The 6,000-nt window shown below is 39.7% G+C and overlaps 1 protein-coding gene across 7 annotated transcripts in view; it reads left to right on the top strand.

The window, feature by feature from the left end:
* Nucleotides 1-316: 316 nt before the first annotated feature.
* tnr (tenascin R (restrictin, janusin)) overlaps nt 317-6,000 on the top strand; it is a 269,429-nt gene continuing 263,745 nt past the window's right edge. For all 7 annotated transcript variants that reach the window (XM_049597850.1, XM_049597846.1, XM_049597849.1 and 4 more), the window contains exon 1: nt 317-760. The gene's annotated coding sequence lies outside the window, so the exon portion shown is untranslated. The remainder of the gene's footprint in view (nt 761-6,000) is intronic.

Raw genomic sequence — 6,000 nt, 5'->3', positions numbered from 1 at the left:
ATATTGAAAATAATCATTAGATGCTGCTCATGTCAGCTGTATATATTTTAATGATTCATTTCTTTCTTTCTTTTTTAGCTGACGGTGCCAACTCAGATCCTGGAGCAAGTTCACATCACAGCTTCGTGTTCTCTGTGAGTAAAATTAGATACAGACTATATGAGCAGCATGGAGAGAAAGCAGCCACTAGAGGCTGCACTAGCAAAGACACAGATGCACAGATCAATAATGAGAGGGGGAGAGAGAGACAGAGAAATCAATGGAGAAACAGCAAAAAGAGATGGTGAGATAGCATGAGGTTCAGTACAGCAGCAGGACAGAGTGGCAGAGTGAAGAGATAGTAGGAGTGAGCATCGCACCAACTGACAACCTGAGAGAGAGAGAGAGAGAGAGAGAGAGAGAGAGAGCATCTCAGCTCACTAGAGAGAGAGAGAAGGAGAGGGAGGGAGAGTAGAGCAGCACTCAACCACGCTGCCCATCCTCATATTTCCCTCTGCAGCTGTGTGAGGCAGAGTGAGCGGCGGAGAGGAGAGAGCACATCTGAGTCTCGTGGAAACAGCAGGACCTCGTACCACTTGGCCGAGTGATCGATGCACTTGCGCCGAGCCACACAGGAAGGGTGAGCGGTCCCTAGGACGCCCGTGTACTGCCACAGAGCGAGAGAGAGAGGAGCCAGAGGGACAGAGAGAGTGAAGAGAGCGAGAGGGAAGAAGATTACCCAAGGCCAATTTGAAAGCTTTCAGTCGGTCACTCGGAGCAGGTGAGTTAACTTGTGCTTGTGTTGAACAGGGATGGATGTTTGGCAGGTGCTTTCAGCTTGTGACAAGTGTGTGTACGTGTGTGTGTGAGTCCTGTATCTTCACTCATGCACAGTTGTAATTGCCTTTGTGTTAGTGCAGTGTGTGTATGTGCGTGTCCTGCTTTTTCTCCCTGTTTTAGTTTGTGTATCACTTGCAAGACAGTGTGCATTTATAGTCATAGCCAGGTGATTGACTGGGGAACCTCAGTATCAATCAACCCGTTATCATGCTGAGCAGAGAGGAACACAACAATAGCTGCTTAACGACCCCTTCTTGCTGGTTTGTGTGTGTAGATGCTTTTGTAGTTAAAGTGCATATGTGTGTGTTGTGGAAGATACTTTGTTGTAACAGGTGAGATGTGTCTGAATTGCAGCCACTTGGGTAATTTAATAGAGTCATAAAAAGCTTGCTCTGTGAAAATTAATTGGGAGTAGTTGATGCCAGTGCATTATTTGTCATGACTGTCATGGGAAGGACATTTGTCAACAGTCATTTGTATATTTGCTATATGTATTTAGATAGGCAACTCAGTGTTGGAGGATTTTCTTTTTCTTGGCACGTTAGTGTTGAGTTTGGATGAACATTTAGAGAACTGGTTTGAAATGACAGTTCTGGACGAGACCCTAATTAATATCAGAAAATGAAATTGTGACCAGTGTCAATTTGTACACTTAATTTCACAAGTAAGATGACACCGCAGAGATCTGAGCTTTAATTGTTCACAAAGTTGTCCCCATCTAATGGATCAACTTATGCATGGAAAAATGGTAAATCATGTTTTTCCATCAGTGACTTTATGCAGTTGTTGAACAGTTATTAAAAAGCTTGTTGTCTGTTGCGTTTTAAGTCCCATTAATCGCCTTTCCTACACAGATAATTCAATGTAAGATGGGCAGTTGTAGTGACTTATTATTATCTATGGTGACATTTAGAAAGTTGGTGTATTTGTGCACCATCTCTCCATGTATTCTCATGCTGGACCCGGTTTGGAAATACCATGCCGTGCTCGATATATCCCATCATCCATCTGTATGTGTCCCCGTCTTTCTCTTTCAGTCTCTGTTCCTCTCCCTCTTTCCCTCCATGTCATCCCGTGAAGGTTATTTCCATATATCGAGTTGGTTTAATTTGTCAAAGTCAGCCAGACATATTGTTCATGGCCACAGCAGGGGAACAGGTTGGGGGGGTGGTGGGGGGGGGAATTCAGTGTTGGGGTATTGACACCATATTGGAGGCTGTGGTGATTATATGCTGAGAGGGGAGAGAGATGACAGTGACAGAAAAACGCAGAAGTAGTGAAACATAGGTGGAGAGAAAACCACCAATTCAGTTTCCTTGTAAACAGGAAGGCTGAGCAGTTAATTTCTGAGCTTTTTCATGACTCTGTGTGTGTGCGTGTGTGTGTGTGTAGGCTGTGAGAGGGGAGGCTTGAGGTTATCGGTCTTTGGATTCATCATAACTCGCACAGAGCTTGGCTTCCCCCTCTCTCCCATGTGGATCCTGTGTCATTAAGCTGAGACACCGAATCTGAGAGATCACTTTCTCTCTCCTTCTCTCTTTCTCCTCCTGAATACATCAGACTCTCTCCGTCCCTCCGTCTTTGTCTTTACCTCTTGCCGGCTCTTTATCTGTTCATTACTCACTCGCTGCCTCTCACACACAAGTGTAACTGCATTTGTGGAAACTGCTGCTCATAAAACATGCATCCCTCATTGAATGTAGAATGAGAGTGCAGAACTGATGTGATTGAAATTCAAATTAAATACAGATTGCTGTACTGTGGCTCTAATATTATACATTTACTGTATATAATGATGAATAGAGATCCTGTAATTTTCATAAAATTGTGCATGAATTTGAAAGATTTATCCGGGATGTACATTACAATTTAACTGCACACGCAAGATTAATGGAAATGTAAAATTTTATTGCAGCCAGATATCACAGAGTATGTCTCAAGGGATGTGAGTACAATAAAATGATAATAAACATTATCAAAATATATATTATACATCAGATATTACATTTAAAGTGTTTAAAAATTTTAAAAAAAATATGCGCAAAAATGAGCAATATGAAGTATGCACATAAAAACTGTACATTTATACCTGGAAACAGGTGAAAAAACACATGTACGTACGTAACTGTCCGCAAATCAAACTGAATATAAGCTGGATAACTGTAGTGTAGTAATGAGCACAGATGAAATGAGGTTGTGAGTAAATGTGTAACAGTAGAAACATGCTAATGACAGGAACAAATTTTTAATAGTTTGCTCTCATTGTTTGCAGTTTCCTGTTTGCCCTTGTTACGAGTCAGTCTGTGTTTAGTGGTTAAATTGCAAATGCAAATGTTTTCTATAAATTGCTTAAGGAACAGGTGGTATTTGCTGAATCTTTTTCACATTCCCACTGTGTCAGGATTATCTCCACTATTTTCCTTTCTCTGTTTCCAAATCATTCACATTTATTTCACTGCCAATGGGCAGCTGAACAAGATTGCAATCGTCTATGTGGTAATTAATAATTTACATAATACCTCATTCTGGGGGAATTTTATTTTTCTCTGCGCCAGTGTTAATTGTGTTAGCTAAGCTACGGCCATTACTTATCGTTAGGACGACAGTTAAATGGGGACATATCCAGCTCTCATTAGTGACTGCATCATCCATCAGATACTGCACTGATTTAAACACAGTAGCAGATAAGAAACTGCACTAAAAAGACAGAAATCTTTAACTGTGTGTTTTTCTTTCAGTTGTAATTCAAACACTCATATCCATCACACAAGCATAGTTTCTTGAACGCTAATTTGATTAGCACTGTTGAGGCTGAGATATGAGGCACGTGGGATTTGTATAGTTACATTGACATGAAAACAATTCATAGAATTATTTCATGGATACATTGTTCCTCTCTGCTTTACTATTAATACTTTACAGATGTTTAGTATGATATTTAAATGCTTTAGAGAGATAGATGAACGGGGCATTTTCCCTCCTCCCACTCATGGTTCATCTTTTCATGAAGCACCTCAGCGGCCTCCTGTGCTACCACCTCAGTCTGTGTGATAAATCCTGAGCACACTGCTCTGATTTATGTTTTCAAGGTAGAGAAGCCAGACATGGGCATTTGTCTGAAAAAAATGTGTGAACTGTTACCTTTCTCTCTTTTCCTGCTTTATGTTATGCTGTCCTCTGTGTTTGTATTTCTGGTGTCCTCTCTCCCTCTCATACCGTTCTCCCCATGGGATTACGCTTTAGATAAATGATGCACAAATGTTCAGGCATATAGAATAGGGATGTGTGGATATATACCAAATATTCATGCCAAAAATGATTGCAGCCAAACATTTTATGGTATCATTACTGCAACACCATACTAGAGTTTGTTAGACTCTGCAAAAATATTAGATAAAATATACAGAAATATACTTAGAAGCAACCTTAACACAGGCGAACTGGTCGTACACCAGTGCTAATGAGGACAGGAGCGATGTGCTGTGGTATTGATGCTCTCTGAAATGAGGGTAATTACCATTAGGTGATAGAAAAATGCTGTTATTGTTACTAGAGATGTTCCCATTAATTCTTTTTTGCCCTGATCCCGATCAGAGTCCTTGAATATTGGGTATCTGCCAGTATCAGTACACAGAGTTTGATCATGTTCTAACCTAAATTCTTTTCCTTCCAAATTTGCTTTGTTCCTTATTTTTCACAAGCTATTCAGTCCAAATATTGAAGGTACTGATCCAAAACTATAAGTTGACAAGTGTAAATTACTGATAAATGGATGAATGGAGTTTAAGTGGGAGAATGCAACTCCCGAAACTGATGTGACGTGATTAGCCAGAGAGATGTTTCACCATGTTGAATTTGTTCAGGACTACAGACACACTGTCCACCTGCGATTGTACAGCAATGTTACAGAGTGATGCACCTCTTTATGTCATAATGGTTTTGGAAAAAAAAAAATCAATTCACTTAAGTATTGCAGTGTTTTTAATGGTTTTTAAAATTGCTTTCATTGTTGTAACGTGATGTCATATTTGTTTCAAGAAAAACAAACCCAAAGTGAGAAAGCATAAAATGGTGGATGGTCTCAAGACAGGCACCTTCAGCTGCTTGAATAGCAACTCAAATTTAGCTAGTCCAGCAAAAACAACCCGCCAGATCAGAAAACTTTCTGTTGCTGCCGTTACAGAAATTAGACCAAGCCTGCTATGACCCCTGGCTCTGGTGTTTCTGCCGGGTGAGTCTGAGTTGCTAGAGTTGCTACTGAAGCTCTGTCACCAGAGCTTCCACTCGCTGTCTTATTGGCAAGTAGTCTCCTACAGCAGGGATACTGCCAGTATCAATAGACATACTACACATACTACAGCAGGGAGTGAGGTGGAGCGACCGCAGGGTGCAATAGTTAGTTACTTCTTGTCTTGTTTGTGGTCTGATTTTAAAAAAGACAGCAGAGCAAGGGGCTGAAAGTGTCAACGCACAGCGCTACAGTGAAATAAAATTTTACCCATTTTAAATAGAAAAAAAAAAAGAAGTAGAAAATCAGTAAGTAGCAGTCAATATTGTATTGTTGTGGCCACCACTAATAAATCAATGTATGGGAAATACTGCAGAGACAGCTTAATGTAGCAGTTTGAGTCTACTTCAAAAAGTACCTATTATTTATTTGTTCTATTGTAAGTGTACATTTTGGTAAGTAAACTTTATTTAATATAGCACCTTATACATGTTCTTCATAGAATACAATTATAAAAATAAGACCATAAAAACAGTTAGTAGTTTATTTATCACTTTTCTATGCAGTAGCTGTATGATCCTGCATTTTGTGGACTATGCCTCATGATATACAGTCTCTGGATGTGTGTGGTTTAGCTGTTTCCCATGGTCTTGTGTTAAAAAAGTAAACGAAAATCACAATACATTGTAATATTAAAATGCAGTTCTTGTAGAATCGCGATACTTAAAAACTGGAATTCATATAAAATAGGCACCAAAGTATTGTTATAATATTGAAGTGGGAGATAAGCAGATGGTCCTAGCTCTAGTTCATAAGCAGTCGTTGACAACATACAGTACAGGCCAAAAGTTTGGACACACCTTCTCATTCAATGCGTTTTCTTTATTTTCATGACTATTTACATTGTAGATTCTCACTGATGGCATCAAAACTATGAATGAACACATGTGGAG

The sequence above is a fragment of the Epinephelus fuscoguttatus genome, linkage group LG15 (assembly GCF_011397635.1).
Source record: "Epinephelus fuscoguttatus linkage group LG15, E.fuscoguttatus.final_Chr_v1".
Classification (NCBI taxonomy): Eukaryota; Metazoa; Chordata; class Actinopteri; order Perciformes; family Serranidae; genus Epinephelus; species Epinephelus fuscoguttatus.
This window is presented reverse-complemented; position numbering and strand designations above follow the sequence as displayed.